At 37.5% G+C, this 17,361-nt stretch overlaps 1 pseudogene; it reads right to left on the bottom strand.

Annotated features, from left to right (window-relative positions):
* Nucleotides 1-16,219: 16,219 nt before the first annotated feature.
* Nucleotides 16,220-16,959, bottom strand: LOC101716260 (peroxiredoxin-6 pseudogene; annotated as a pseudogene).
* Between the last annotated feature and the right edge of the window lie 402 nt (nucleotides 16,960-17,361).

Below are 17,361 nucleotides of genomic sequence, written 5' to 3' on the forward strand. Positions count from 1 at the left end.
CTCTATATTGTAGATCTGTTTTCATTGTCATTTTTGATTCTTTCATTCCATGAGTCACTTTGGTCAGATTAACTTTGACTATTTACCTTGATTCAGTAGCTCAACAGTTCTCCCTTTTGTTTTGTTTTTTTCAGAGAACTGTGGAATAGTTATGATGGCTCAAAGATTGAAGGGTATTGAAGAATATACAGGCTCCAGAGCAGCATCTACCAACCTATAATTTTAAGAAGGAGGTAGTTTCCTCAGTGGCAGTAGAGCATAGTCAAGATCTCTATTGGAAAGCTGAGACTGAGAGAGCTTACTTTTTCCTTGTTGTAGAATGGTAATCTGTCCAACAAAGAAATTGGATGGGAATTTGGTGTATCAGGAGTGTTCTCAGTGAGAACTGACGCAGAAAGACAACTGTTCTGACACTTTGATCCAGGACATCAACTGATCAACTGTCCTTCTCTATTTCCGTCCTTCCTTATATTAGCCTCCAAAAAGTTCTCCTCAAGCTTCTCTCTCTCTCTCTCGCTCTCTCCCCCCGCCCCCCGTACCAGGGATGGAAATCAAGACCTTGTGCTTGCCAGGAAGGTGTGGCACCACTGAACTAGATCCCCGGCTGGACCTACGTTTTCTCTTAAAACATGTTCTCCAGGGTTGCCATTCCCTAATGTCTTCCCTTGTCCACTTCTGCATTTGCCAAATACCCTCTCATTGATGCTGTTTTGGGCTTTACTTGGAGTTTATTAGAGTTCAGTGCAGGCTTTTTACTAATTGCTTAATTGGTTCTCAAGGACATCAGATAGTGAACAGGAGCTATCTTTCTTTTTCTTCTGTGTCAGTACAGTAAATATGACTTACTAGGTGAATTTGTACTCAATCTATTAATTTAGAGGGAATGGTACAGAGAGAATCTGGCTCTTGCAAATCATAATTGAAACCCCTATGCATATAAAAGCATTGGAATGTTCTTCGATAAATGTAGAACTAAGCATTAGAGAGAGAAATCAATTAAAGATTCTTCATAATTTTGCTTCACCAAGTATAGTTTGTTTAGAAATATTTACTAGCTCTCCATGTATTTGTGCATACGTATGTGCATATGTGTGTGTGTGTGTGTGTGTGTGTTTCTCGCATTGCTCTTGAATGTTTTCTTGTTTGAGTAAAGTCTCTCAAATATTTATATTTTTGTTGGGGTTATATCAAAATGTCCATCTTGTTTCTTTCACTTATGTATAAATCTTGTTTTCAGAAAACTGAATATAAAAACTGGTCCCTGTAGACATAATAGAAACAGTTTTCCATGGCTTTATTTCCTTCCACAGGATGGCTGGGACATCACAACAGAGGAGCACTGTCATGACCTTTAATGTTTCTCTTTAATGGGGTGGAGGGTGGGAGGGACTGCAGAGAATGATATGCCAAATAATTCCCACCGAGAGCTCTGAACACATGAGTTCTGCAGTCTTTCAAGTTAGGTGACTCTATTTTGTTGACTATAAAATAATCATATATTTATTTATTGCAGAAAGAGATCTGTAAGAAATGTGACTGGGGATTTAATCTGTAGTCTAGTGCTGAGAGAGGAAAACTCTAATGAGGGTTTCTTGGTCAATTGTCTCTTCCATGACTTCAAAATGTTTGCAGTCACACCGGGTTAAGATAATGGCCATCAGGTCATCCCATTCTTCACATTTCTGATCAGAGATAAATGAGAATATACTTCCCTGCTGTGTAACTATCCTTTTTATTAATACTGGGTGAACAAGAATGTAAGCACATTTAGCTGCAGAGAAAACCAACAGAATTGGAAATGTAGAGCGTTAAGAGTCTAAGCTTTCAAAGTGGAAGTTAGTAAAAGAAAAAGTATTGCACAAGAAGCAGCAACACTGAAATGGAAATGGATTGGCATATTTCAACTGCATTATAACATCAGTGTGTGGCCCGAGTATGCCCAGTGGCCAGTCCAAGTTTTGCTCCTGAGGAAATAGATGTTTTTGGAAATGAGGGCTGCTCCTTCACACTGTCTCCAAGGTACAATATTTAATTTAAGCTCATTTAATTCATCTCAACGCATAACATTCACCGCAACTGCAAACATTTGGCAATGAACCAGCTAATATTTGTAATACATATATTCTTATATATTGTAACTTAGCTCTTAAATTGTTCTACTTTATTCTCACTTATGTATATTTCCCATTACAAGTCTAACCAATTTGAGATCAAGTTCATGCCATATGTATTTCCATGGCACCTATCCTAATTCCTTACACATAAGGCACCCATACCACTGTATGGAAATCTAAGGTCATCACACGGTGTTCATGGTTCAGCTGGAGCTGTGTAACAAGGCCCTGTGGGCACGCTGTGAATATGTGTTAATTTGATGCCATCCAGGGAAGTCTATTACAGTGTAAAAATTCTAGAATTGCTTTAGTGCTCTGGGGAAAAGTTTTAAAAAGTTAAACACAATGCTAGTGCCTTTAAATATATGTTTTTTGGATCTAAAATATCAAAAAATGAATACATACTTCTTGTAAGCAGAAAGTTGTCTTTGCATATGGATCCTCATACTAACTAAACACACAAATGCATAGTTGTTAAGCATTCAGGCAAAAAAAAAAAAAAGCAGCTTAAGAGAGTTGTTCAAATTCTGAAAAAGTTGTCTTTCTCATGAACAAAAGCATATGTAGCCAGTTTCTACTTTACTGTGCCAGCTTCCCTACCCTAAAGATCATCTTGGGCCTAGTGAGAATGAAATGTAGTGTAGACCCAATAGATTAAATACTGCATTTGGGCAGACATAGAAATATATTGTTTTCTAATGAATACAATTCAGCCCATTTTTTACCCTTGAAAACTTCAAAAATTTCATTTCATCAGTAGAAAATGAGATGAATCCCTCTATGGATCCATAAAAATGTATAGTTCTATTAAATAATATTAACCACATTCTCTTTGAGCAGATAGCTCCTGTTGTGACTCAAATTTGTACCTGTAACCATAGGTTTCAGTGACAAAACCTTTAATGGCCATTGGCTTTCTGAGATTAAAGCATTGTGCTCAAAGTAGACCTTATAATTAGGAGAAGGTTCTATAATCAAGGGTCCACATCCACAAAGCTTGAGAGAGAAAAGGACCATTTGGTGAACAGGTCTTGACTCTTTTGATTTTGCAAAGTGCTAATAATGTTGGCTCAGCTTGACTTCTCAAGGTTGAAATGTGACCAATATATTAGCAAACATGATTGACTTTAAGCACAGATTTTAAAAAGAAATAAATGCATAGAAGTAAACTAAAACCTTAAACAAAACTTGATTTTCATAGGTCAGCCCTCTGAATTGGACAACATAATCCTACCTGAGCATTCTTTTTGTCCATTTGTCTGTGTTCCCTTTGTTCTTTTTTCTGTTATTGCCTTCACTTTCATCTCTATTTTATTCATTCTTTTTAAATATACTTCTCTTACAGTAAGATTTTCATGTTCAAATGCCACATTTTCAAGAAAACGTTGAATTTTTAAAATACAATAAGCTGGTTTGCAACCAGTGAATGCACAGTGGCTCAGGACACACTTTGACTCAGGCTCACATCCCCCTGATGTGAATGGAAGCACACAGGAGCGCGAGTCTTTGTAGACTTCCGGCAGTACACGAATAAGTAACAAAATAAAGACAGACTCTCCATGAGCAGTGGTGATCTGTGAAGATGAGACGGAGGCCCTGGGATCTGAGTGTCTGTGAAACACCCCTAATGAACTCTCCCGCTCTGCTTCCTCTGCGCTCCCTTCCAGAGCCGAGAAGACTACAAAGCAAGCCATCATGCTTGAAAGTACACCAAGCAGGAGGAAGAAAGACAAAAGTCCCTGGCTGAAAGGAAATTCTGAATTAGTGATAAGCTGCTGCATCCCACAGCGGTGGTGGTGGTGGGGGAGATCTTTCAGTCCTGGGGAAAGTGTTTTATTAAGCACACCACACTCCTTTGCAGGGGCCTTCATTAACTTTCTGTTTTGCTAATGTGGTTGCTGGAAATAAACAGATCCAGTTTGCTATTTATCTACATGTTATGTAAACAGCTACTGCAGGCCAGTGAGGCAAACAGCAGGGTTGTATTTGAAAAGTCTTGTTGTAGTTATATTGAATTTGACAAAACACTCATTGGCCACATTTAGGGGCTTATAAAAGATGTGAGTTTGAGGAACCTGGGGTGGAAAGAAACACATTAGATGTGAATACAGATGGATCTATTTTATCTGCCCATTATCTACCCCTCTCTCTCTCTCTCTCTCTCTCTCTCTCTCTCTCCATCTCTCTCTCTCCACTAATTTTATTTCATTTCCTTTCCAGAAGTTGTTATACAAAGATAACATAATTAAGTAATTGGATCAGTCCAGGATGAAAATTTTTAAATGGATTATTTAATCTCAGAACAAAAAACAAAACAAAACAGATCATCACCATTGCCTTCACAACAATGGAACCAAGGATTTTCCTGTACTTCCCCTCTTTTGATAGTTGTGTCCATGGGACTTGGAGCAGCCTTTTTCAAATGTAAATTTTCAACATCAGGAATGATTGATTTGGATGAGGGTCTCTGGAACAGCACATTCATACACTCGGGCTCTGGTATACAATGAGCTCCCTCTGTGCAGAGAACAGACCAGGACTGGGAGCCAGGGGGGAATTACTGGGGATAATACAGGAGTGCGTATTTCTGCCTTTAGAAATCAAGTGTCTCATGGTGGATAACTGATGAAAAGCATAGGCACAATACATTTATTTTATTTTTATAGTGAACATGCACACAAGTGCAGTAATTTAGAAAACGGATTGTTCTAAATAATTGAATATCGTACATAGCAAAAAGTTTGCCCATTCTTAATGAATTAGAGCCTCAAGATCCACTATCACAGTTCTAAAAGTCACTCATTCTCCCTTATGATCTAACGGCCTGCAAAAGATTTTTAGCATTTATTAGCTGTGGAATATTGACCAAGTTATTTCTAATGTGTTTAAGCCTCTGTAAAATGAGAATAATCATTATACTTACATCATACACTGTAAGTATGAAGTGCAATTACATAGACTATTAGTTATTGTTAATATAATCTTATAAAGTCTTTCATCACTAGGAAACTTGATTGTTAGAGTAGAATAGCATTAAAATTTTGTTTGTATTTTTAAAAATCATTTCATTTTGGAGTAATTTCATATTAAAAAAACTGCAAAGACGTTGCAGTGTTTCTCTATATACTTGACCCTGTTCTCTCTGTTTCCATCTTCCAAAATCCTAGTACATTTGTCAAAGCTAAGAAACTGACATTGATTCATTATTATTAACTAAATCCCTGACTCACCTTGATAGTTTGAATAATACTGGGTTTTTTTATGATCATTTATTTTGTATACAGCTCTAAATCTGTCTGTATCTGATGTTTGTTCTCATGATTATAACATGGCCATGGGTATATTTCCGACATATAGTGTCCTTGTCACCACTTTATATCAGAAAGTATATTATATAATATGACTTATCACTGGCAAAGTTTCTTCACTATAAACTATTTTTCTGCTTTAATATTGACTATTAAAAAGCAAGTTGTGAAGTCCAATCAAATTTAAGAAAAAGAGAATTAAGTTCCACCTCTTGGAACAGATTTTCTTTGTTTTGATCTTTTGTTAGAAAGATTTTCTACCATCTTATTTATGTGTTTATTTATTCTATCAGTATAGATTCATATAGAAATATACATAGACACATCTATATTATACTTTGGGTTACAATCTAATACTTTGTTATTTTGTTGCTCAAACTGCTCTAGCTTTGGCTACTGGGAGAACAGCATTAGTGCATAACATTGAAATAAACTGTAGGAGTGTCTTTTGTAGTGTGGCTTCAATAATTGCAGTCATTGACATTGAGTGGAAAGAAATTTTAAGTAGATTTTTTTATGGGGAACTCTTAGTCACAGTGCACCAGAAAGCCACACAATAGGGGCAGTGCAGTGCGGAGTGTCAGTGTATGGGGATATTTAGATGCCTTAATGAAGGCAATTGAACACTTGGTATTTTCTGCAGTGGAGAGCTGATTTTGCTTGCCTGCATCTAATCACTTTGGAAACAGGCTTTGTATTAACTGATGACAAGCTTGTGTTTTAGACTATAGCGCTTCAGAGATGGTATCTATCTGCACAGATCAGAAATAGTCATGCGAACAATATATAATGAAAACTTTGATTTTTACCATCTGAATCAAGATTTGTGTCATGGAGACAATGGAGACACTAAGCCAAAGCTAGCAGTCCTCCACAAGAGCCACTATCATGAACTAATCAAGTGTGGAAAATAGGTCTTGCAAACAATAAAGATGTTCTGTTTTTTATGAAAGAGAGAGAAGAAAAAATTAGATAGCAAAATGGATATTGGCAGAACATTTTACACTGAACAAATATTGCCAGCAGGACAAAGTTAGTTGCTAAAATCAACCTAATTTTAGTAGGAAATATAGTATGACATTAAGTTTTATATGTACTGGATGTACAAAACTTTTAGATTTAGTCTATATGGAATATGTGCTCCACTCTCCTTTATTCCATTTGTCTTTATACGATTAATCATGTTTTAACTGCCACTAGAAAGATTCTTGAAGTTTTAACTCCCATAAAAATGACTTGTCAAAGAGGCATTTGAGAAACATATGTGCTCTGCTTCTGTATTCTTTTAGATCATCAAGAGCTTTTTAGCCTCATAGATACTTACTCATGCTGTGTCTCTCCCCAGAAACCTCTCTCTCTGTCTCTCTCTCTGTCTCTCTGTCTCTCTCTCTCTCTCTCCCTCTCTCTGTGGAGAATGTAGGTGACCATTCTTATTCACTCTGAAAACATTGTCAAGGGGGAAAAAAATTTCCTCTACCCTCCTAAGTTTACCCCCAAGGGCCTGCAAATTAAATTAACAAAAGACAGTAACAGAAAAAAGCCAGGTTACTTTAAAAAAGGCAAAGAAAGTTTGGGCACAAGGAAGATACATTATGGAAAAGTGACTAGGATATTTATAGAAACTACCCAAAAGTAAAAGCTTTTCTTTTTTAAATTAATTTTATTGGTACATTTTAGGTATACAATATAATGACATTCATCATTGGAAATTTTCACTTTTACATAATCTCTCTTGGTTCTTACTTTTTCCCCATTCCCCTGCTCTCCCTTCAATCCCTCCATCCCTCCCTATTTACAAAGACTTTGTTTCCATTTTTTTCTTTTTCTCATATTTTTTTCTTTTCCCTTCTTTTCTTTCCCCCCCTCCTCCCACTTCCCCTACTCCTTTAGATCTTTTCTTCCTATTTCACAATATCAATTATACATTTTGATCCTTATTTACACTTTTAGTTTTTCACACCAGAGAAACTATTCAGTATTTACACATGTTCTATTTATTTCACTTAAGAGTATCACTTCAATGTGCATCCATTTAGCTATAAATGTCTCTAATTTCTCATCTTTTATGGCTGAGTAGTACTCCATTTTATAAAAAAAACTCCACATTTTCTTTATCAAGTCTCCAGTCAATGGACAATTGGGCTGCTTCCAAGTTTTAGCTATTACAATCTGTGCTGCTATGAACATGGGTGCACATAAATCACTGTGGTATGATTAAAAGTAAAAGCTTTTCATAAAGGACTGTTAGGTCAAATTTATGTTAGTATCAATTCACCATCTTTGGTGATAAGACTAATTTTTTCTCCTTTGGTCAGTGGGAAGAGGAAAGGAGTCTATTTTTCTCAAGGAGAAATTTATGCCCTGTGTTTAGTCAGACAAGGCAAGGAAAAAAACCTTTTTTCTCATCTGTTGACTTGCAATTGCCTTCAACTCAAAGTCATAATTGTGCCAAGCCAAATATCTTGAGGGGGCAAAATCTAATCCTCTTCAACACCTTGTTCTTGACCATGGCCCCATTTCCCACAATTTTGTCAATTTTTGTCAGACTGTATTCCCCACTAGACTGTCTATTTGAGGGCAAATATATATCTTATCTATTTATACCTACTTACACACACCTAATGTAGTCCTTGGCCCTGTTTAATTATTGATAAAAATATCATTATGTGAATGAGCTAACACTTAACCAAAGAATGCGTTCTACGCATTAAAAAATAGCCTTTTCTTTCTTGGAGATTTCAGAACATAACATATTTTGCTTTAATGAATATTGATAAACATTAATTTATAATAATAAAATTATTTCTGGTACATAGTTTTAATAAGATGCTCCTTATATCAAAAACACTTTTTTCTATACAAGTTTAGCTAACTCAAATTTCTCTAGAGTTGGTTGTCCATTCCTCAAAAGAGAAAACTGAATGAGATTTTAGGAGGTTAAGTGAACTTATATTTAATATCAGTGATGTACTGGTCAAGTTCATGATAGCCACTGGAAGTAAAATGGCCCCTAAGCTAGATTTAACCACCCTTCCTTGTAAGGATTCAGAGTCTGGTGTAATGACTGCCACTTTGGATTGACTTATTGCATTCCATTCCTACATTGGTAAATCAGTTAAATAGTCTTTTCTGAAATGCTTGGGACCAGACATATTTTGGATTTTGGTTATTTTCAGATTTTGGAATTTTACATTGACATAATGAGGTATGTCAGAAATGGGACAAAAGTTTGAAAACAAAATTTATTTGTTTCTTAGACACATTTACATAGATTGAAAGTAAGTGTATATAAGTCATAATAATTTTATACATGAAAATTTTATCATGTGGAATGTTCCAGGGCTGGGGATTTAGCTCAGTGGTTCCGGCGCCTGCCTCACAAGCGCAAGGTCATGAGTTCAATCCCCAATACCAAAAACAAAAACAAAAGCAAAAAACCCCAGAATCTTCCATATGTGGCACCTACCATGTTGGTACTCAAAAAATTTCAGATCTTGGATCATCTCATATTTCAGATATTTATACTACGGATGCTCAGCTTGGTTTTATAAGAGTTAGCATTGTTTCTTTGCACTTACATTTATTTAAATCTCACTGTCAGCCTTCTCTTCCCCAGGCAGTATGAAGTTCTATCCCACCCCTCAGTGGGGGATCTTCCTTGCCTGTAATTCCGTACAGGTCCCAGCATCTTACATCTCTCAGAAGAATGGGTTTTCTGGACACTGGCAATTGTTCCGATTAGTGTCTCAGCTCACATGACCATTCAGGTAAAAAAAAAGTGTTGTTACTGGGCTGTGATGCAGCTGGGAGCCTCAGGGGGAGCAGCATACAGTGATTTGTTCTGGGATTTACATCTTCTGCAGGTGCTGCCAAGAAGAAAGCGAATGTCTCACTCCTCCTGGGAAAGCCTCCCGAGGTGCCCTTCACTCTGCTGCTGGAGCCTTTCTTCCTCTTTTCGCATTTCCCCAGAACAAAATCTCTTAACTTCCCTTCAGCAAACACAGCCTGCCTGCAACGAGTTTAGTCATTTACAAGAAGCAAGAGAAAACACTGACATCTGCTTCTTACGTTTCCACTTTGAAAAAAGCCCCTCAAAGCAATGAGTAATTAAAAATTAGTAAACTACATATATGAAAAAAGGAAGGAAAGAAAAATTATGAGGATAGCAAACATACAAGGGGTGACAGAAAAAGACGGTGAATGTTTAAATTTTTTAAAAACTTACTATGGTAAGACACATTAACTAGAATAATGGAGGAAGTGTGTTTGAAGCTAGTGGGAGTATCTTGAGTATATTGAGGGAGATTGTGGCAATGTGTCTTTTACTGTAAAAATTTTTCTAAGTTTAAATGTTCACTGTATTTTTTTATCTCTCCTCATTGAATCAACTCAGGACATCAAGACAGCCCTGACAATGAAACTAAAGACATGCACAAAAGAGGACTTCCAGAACTGCTTCAGAAAGTGGCAAGAACCCTCTGTGCATGGTGCATGCTTGTAATCCTAGCACTTGAGAGGCTGAGGCAGAAGATCACAGTATGAGGCCAGCCTGGGCTACATAGTGGGTTCAAGGCCAGCCTAAACCATACAGCAACACCCCGTTTCAAGGGAGGAAGGAAGGAAGGAAAGAAGAAAGAAAGAGACAAAAAGAAAGTGAGAAAGATAAGTGTGTTCAAAAGGAAGGGGAGTATTTTCACATGTTAATGTGTCTCATTGTAATTTTTAAAAATTTAAATATTAACCATATTCATTATCACACTGCTTATGCCATTTTTAATATAGCATCTTCCTATAGACATCTTTTCCCATTTGACTGTGAGCATCTTGATGGTGGTTAATATGTCTTTTAAATTTTTATATTATAGTATCTAGCATAAACTTCAATACTGTGTCCTTACTTGTTGTGAAAAGAGAAGAAGAGATGAAAGTGGAATGAAGAGAAAGAAGGAAGAAAGAAGAAAGAAAAAGCAGTGAGGGCCTACCGATGTAAATAGTTCAGTGGTAGTGTGACTGCCTGCCATGTATAATGCCCTGGATTCTATCACCAGCACTACAAAACTAAAATTTAACAAAAGAAAAGAAGGGGTAGGAATATTATTACATTTATCAGTGCAACGTGTACACATCAAGCATAGAAAGTATGCAAAGTGTTTTGCTTGATATTATTTAATAACAAAAATGCATCAGGTTTCTAAGAGCTCAAAAATTAGAAGATGAACTGTATATTTAAATGAATATAAGTAACTAAAACTCAACAGATGTTGAAACATAGTCAAGATACCAAATATCTTCCAAATGCATAGTTCCTCTAAGACAGACTGAAGACAATCTTTGTTCATTGTGATACCCAACATTTAGTCCCAAGATGATTGTATTAGAGAGGCATCTACCCTGAAAGTGTTTTACCAGCAAACTAAAATGCAGCCTTTTTGTGGAAAGATGAAATGAGCACTCAGATTCTTCCTCAGGAGAAAACTAGCTAACAAGGGTGTTGAGGTGGATGCCTTGTTACAACAAGAATCTGATGGCTCTCAACTCTCGGGAGGAAGCTGAAGGTATGAAGACAAGACATTAGAGAAAGCTGAACCTCCAACACAGAACTGATAAAGAGAATATAAAGAATGAGGAAGCACTGAAATGGGGAATGGAAAGACAAATATGACACCAGATACAGGGATATTTGAAAGTAAAAGACAGAGACCAAAAGAAAGAGAAGGAAGAAAAAAATAAAGATGAGGGAGGGAGAAGTAAGGGTGGAAGGAAGAGGATGGAAGGAGGTTGGTAGGGAGGGGAAAATAAAGGAAGAGTGAAAGAGGGGAAGTTGGTGCTCATCCACACAGGGCTCAGGATAACACATATTGATAGCCCCTAGAGCGGCCTCATCATGTGCAGTTTACAGTTCTAGCATGAGCATCCTTATTATCAATTTGTGTGGGGTCTTCTACTCTTATCGCTAAAATCTGGACTAGAAGTTGGGGATGATGGCCCACATATTTCATCTCAGCATTTTGGGAGGCTGAAGCAGGAAGATTTCAAGTTTATGCCCAACTCAGATAATTTAGTAACTTAGCAAGACCCTGTCTCAAAATAAAAAATGGATTGGAGATGTAGCTCAGTGTGAAAGCCCTGGGTTCAAGCCCTAGTACTCCAGTATCACACACAAACACACACACACACACTAAAATAAGACCAAGTAAGAGCAAAGGGAAGGTTGTCCAGCATTTCCTGGCCCACCCTCAGGAACAATGACAAGACCAATCCTTAGCTAAGTATCCTCATCTCTGACCCATCTCAGGGTGACTTCCAGAACATAAACATACACTGAGGTCTAGAAATTCTTATGATTTTGAAATCATCAGCTGTAAGGTAGAATCCAAACATCTACTTTCTTTCTTTTTTTACAAAACTACAGGCATTTTCTCACACTACAAGAGTAGCAACATGTTTGTGTCTAAAGCAGCCCAAGACACTATTAACTTTTGTAAAAATCTCGGTTTCTTTGCTCCATTGTGTAAGCTTGAAAAACATTTAGGCACAGGCACAGACTCTTTCTTCCAAGTTAAAAAATCTACTGGGACCTGAATTGTCATACAGAATGGTCAGTCTGTCCTTCATAGCATTGGACCTCAACAACGACTTCCCCTCCTGGGTGACAGAGGTTTGTTCGGCATCTTCCAGAAGATCCCTGTTCCATCCCAGTTGGACACTTGTTGAGCCATGTAGCCTTCTGTCTTCATGAATCCCATGAATTCTTTCTTGAACGTTTCTGCAGCGGCTTGTCAGAACTGGAAGCCTCACCATGTTCTATCACACTGTGGATGCCACTTCTCTAGCAGAATTTATCAAACTACCCTCTACTGGCTTTAAACTCATCACTTGTTGCACTGGTAGGGGATTTTCTTGCAGTAAATCACTATGCAATTTCCTGGCTTTTTTGAAGACCATGGTTTCACTAACACTATCACCTGCCAGCTATTTCTTATTCAGTCACACTAACCAAAGTTTTTTACTTCTTCTGGCGCTTGTGTCCTTTGCTTGGTTAACATCATTACTCCTTTTGCCACATCAGCTCCTTTGATGGAATCTTTATTCTTCAAAAGAGTCAAGATTGCAGGCATCTTGTACTCTGAAGCCAGATTAGTCACATGAATACCATGCTCATGATTTCCTACAATTTCCTTCTTCATTTAAATGGTTATTTTCTTCAAAGCCTTCTTCTCACCATTCTTGCTCTGACCTTTCTTGTTACCTTCGTTTTTGCTCTGCACATTCTTGTCACCTTCATTACCTGTCTCCATGTTCTTATCATCTTCATTACTGCACTGCACTTTTTGCTGCGTTTTCTTTGGAGCCATGCTGGATTGAATAATTCTGTGCAGTACCATGTGTGCTAAAAAGCATACAAAAATGCTTCACAAAAGGTATGCACAAGTTTGTCTGTGACCTTGATCTCAGCTACAGGAAGCTACAACCACATGTCAGAACAGGGAAGATGGCTGCATTCATCTTTGTGTGGAGGAGATAGCCATGGCTGTGTTTGTCAACTGATACTGGAGTTTGCAAAAAGAAGCAAAATTAGGCCAACTGCTTTTGTTCATGAACTGTTCATGAACCGAGGCATTACTGTAGTAGGTATATATATTACAAGCATGATGCAAGGATACTGAAGCTAAAAAGTAACATCCAGTGCAATGGCTGAATTCAAGATTGTTTGACATTTTTACAGAATTCTCCAATTTTCTTTCTTTCTTTCTTTTTTCTTTTTGTACTGGGAATCGAACTCAGGACCTTGAGTTTGCGAGGTAGGTGGCAGAACTACTGAGCTAAATCCCTGACCCAATTCTCCACTTTTCTAAATTTTCTCCTTATTTGTTTGTTTTCTTGCTTTTTTCTTTTTGTTTTTGTTTTTTTGGTACCAAGGATTGAACTTGGGACCTTGTGCTTGTGAGTCAGGTGGCAGAACTACTGAGCTAAATCCCTGGCCCTTTAATTTTCTCTTTAAATATTCTCCTCTACCTCAAATTGCTGCTCTTTGACCTAAACCCCGGTCTGAGGATACATATACAATTTTGCCAATTTTAAAATATTTTCCAAATGATTCTGTCATCAAAATATTTATCACAGTTATTATAATAACAGTAGACAATAATACAATAATATGCATTATCATTTGTACCCAATCCAAAAGAGAAGCAAGGTAAAAATTTCACACTTAGATGGTATCCCCAGAAATAGGTAATAGTCATATTGAGACCTGATAGAACCTGGTAAATATTATCTGACTACTGAGAAATGGAGAGACATATTGTATCAACAGAGCAGCATGTCTCCTACAATAACCTTTTTATTTATTTAATCCAGATCATTAATGAAGATCTTCTTTTCGTTTTCCTGGTGTACAAATACCAAAACCATAGCCTCACATTTTGACAGCTAATTTTGCAAGATATAATTTTCCTGCTTAACCCAAGAGGAAAAAGAGACAGATGATTGAGATTAACCATTTGTAAAATTATAATTCTGTCACAGATAATAATTTGCAAGATCTTTCACTTTTCTGAAATCCTCAGAATGCACTATAAATTGTCACACTTTGTGGAAGAACGTGTAACACATTAGGGGACTCCTAATAAAGCAAGTCTGCTAGAAAAACAAACCAATTGCCTTATAATTGGCATGTTCTCCAAGTGATTATTCTCCGGTGAAGGAACATTGTGCCTTGGGTGCAGGAGGGTTTGAAAATTATTATTCAAGAGGTGGTTATCTCCATCTTATTACTGTTTAAGATTTAATGCATGCTATTTCTTTACCTCATAGAAGCCTGTTAGAACACACAGTTGTGTGCTCAGAAGGTAAACAGAGCCCCTGTGGAAAAATGAACAAATTCAGAACATTTTAATTAATTTTCAATTTCAAAAGAATATCAAAATGGATATATAAAACTGACTTTTTTGGAATGTCTGCATTAGTCTGGGAAGGACAAGACTTGGCGTTTTACTAACAGAACTCTCTGTAAACTTTGCTTTATTTTCTGAGACCATTTCATAGGCACATAATACTGTTTCAACAACAAGGGCAAAGGAATGTCACGGATTCCATGTGGAGTTGCCAGACAGTACTTGGGCCCAGTAGGTCTCACTGGAGGGGCGCTGTGGGTCTCTGCAGTGTCTTGACCTATATTTAGCTGAATTGATTAAGGCAGAAGATAATGAGAGCAGGGTTATGAGTTCAATGCCTTTGTGGCCAGGCATTGCCAGCTTTGCTCTGTCCACATATGCAAACTATAGGATCCACAGATTCACAGCACTCAATAACATATCCTGCAAGGATACCTCTATCCCTGTTTCTTGTTTTAAAGCATTACTATAGGAATAAATAATTTATTATATTATATATTTTTGTATAACTAAGTTAGTAAGTTGCAAATGTCTCATAATTTTTTAAAAAGTGATAGGGAAGTGAGGTGATGGTATGTTAATTAACTTGATTTCATCATGCCACATTTATATATAATTAAAACATCACAGTAACCCATAAATGTATAAAATTATTTATCAATCAAAATACATAAATAGATACTAATAAAAAGCTAGAAGAAAGGATTTTGGATATTTTAAGGATAAAGAAATGATAACTCTTTAAATCGATACATTTATCCTGATTTAAAGATGACAAAATGTATATATATATATATATATATATATATGTATACTGAAATATCACGAGACTCTGTAACCTGTGCAAATTTATGTAGTTATGTACCAGATGATAATAAATATAAATTAAATTAAATTTTGAAAAAACAAGTAAATATCAAAAGGCTTTCTCTCCCAGAATTGATCACTCTCCTCAATCCCACAGGCCCACTTTGGTTTGAGACATCAGTTTCCTCCCAAGATCACTGGAGTAGCTTCCATCATTTCTCTCTACATTGCCTGCCTCCTTGAGATTATTCTTTTTTTTTTTCTGATCCAGTTTCAACAAAGGATTTTATTTACTGATCCCCAAAAAGCAACACCCAGAAAACAGCAACCCACTGCAAGAATAGCACTATAACACATTCCCAGTCATCTCCTCTTCTCATGGGGCATGCTCCTCTCCATGCACATATCTTCAGAGAGCAGGCTTACATATGGCAATACTTGGTGAACGGCACATGGCACCTATGCTCACGCCTTCAGGTGCATCTCCCTGGCAGGAAAGGAAACCTTTTCTGCAGCCTTCCCCCTTTCACAGAAATTTATCACAAAATTTTTTATAGCAAAATATATATATACTCCCCTATGAACTTTAGTTATCTACTAGAAAGATATAGAATTGAAAAGTTCTCTTTCCAGCTTTTATCAAAAGACTGAATGTTAAAGAATATCTGAGTTACTGTGAGTCCATAGGCTACATACTTAGATATTTACAGAGGAAGATGAATTTCAAGTTCTGTTGCTCTCCAAAATGGGAAGAAAATGGGAAGAGAATATTTGATTAAAACAGCTACAAAAATTGGTAGTTATTCTGTGGTGGAGCAAGGGAAGCTCCCTCAACCATCAGTAAACACTACCTTGTTGATCATAAACTCTGCAGAGATCCAACAAGATTTGAGTCTCAAATATAGAATAAATTTCACAGAGAGCTAGCCAGTAGCAGAGTGCTGAGATGTATGAACAGGACAAAGTGCTGGTGAAGGCAGAGTAAAGAATCCCAAGAAAATTTTAGTGCCACTTCCATTTAATAAGCCAGTGGTATAGCAACCTAAAGACCTGGGCTGTTTCACACCAGGATGTTCTTATGGAAAACATTGGCAGCTGGCATCTTCTGGCTCACTATGCTGAGTGAGTAGCTACAGCCTCAGCTTCTCAGATCTAAGGCTGGGGAGTGTAGCGGAGGTATTTCTTGCTAGATGGGAGTTCTTTGGTGAAGACTCCTTTAGGGAAAAGTTTTTTGGGTTCCTCTTCAGGGATGATTGGAAGGACCATCACACTATCTCCATCCTTTCAGTTGACAAGAGTGGCAACCTTCTTTTCCGCTGTCAGCTGGAGAGAGATAACTACTCTGAGAATCTCATCGAAGTTTCTGTCAGTGGTATCTGGATAGAGGATGGACAGCTTCAGTTTCTTGTCAGGACCAAAAACAAATACCACACGAGCTGTCACAGGCATGCCATTTTCATCCTTCTCTGCTGGGTCCAGCATCCCCAAGAGGATGGCGAGTTCCTGATTCTTATCATCAGTGATGGGAAAAGGTAACTTTTCTGTGGGTTCATCACCATTGTAAGCATTGATATCCTTGTTCCAGGCAAGATGGTCTTCAACACTGTTTCATCGTTGTTGAAAGGGCAATCAACTTAACATTCCTCTTGGCAAACTCTGGTGCCAGCTTTGGTGCTCTGCCAAGCTCTGTGGTGCACACAGGAGTAAAGGCGGTGGGTAGAAGAGGATGCCCTGTGAGTCTCCCAGAACGTCGTGGAAACAGATGCTACCTATGGTGGTGTTGGCCTCAAAGTTAGGAGCCTTGTCCAGGAGGAGAAGGAGTTTTCCAGGCATGGTGGCAGCTGTGAGGCAGGGGTTGAGGAGGTGCAGCCACAGCAGCAACTGGAGATTATTCTTAAGGTAGCAAAAAAATGATGTTCTTAAAATGAAAGCACATTCACTCTTCTGCTCAAAACCCTCTAATAGCTTCCTATCCAGCTCCAAAGAAGGCTGAAGTCTTTGAAATGGCCAACTAGTCCCTAGGCTGTTCACATCACCCATCTGGTCCTTCCACTCTTTTCTCCAGCCAGTGGCAGCCATCTGCTCCCACTCACTCTCAACATCTATCAGAAGCTACACAGTAAGCTTCAGTTTTCCATCATCTCAGGAAAAGGCTGTTTGCCAGCAGATTTTGCTTTGTAAGACAGCACTTGAGGAGAGGGCAAAAGATCTGCTTTCCTTCTTGAAATCAAAAGA

This window comes from Heterocephalus glaber, unplaced genomic scaffold (genome assembly GCF_053883595.1).
Source record: "Heterocephalus glaber isolate CG9 unplaced genomic scaffold, H.glaber_assembly_v1.0 deba00001097, whole genome shotgun sequence".
Lineage (NCBI taxonomy): Eukaryota > Metazoa > Chordata > Mammalia > Rodentia > Bathyergidae > Heterocephalus > Heterocephalus glaber.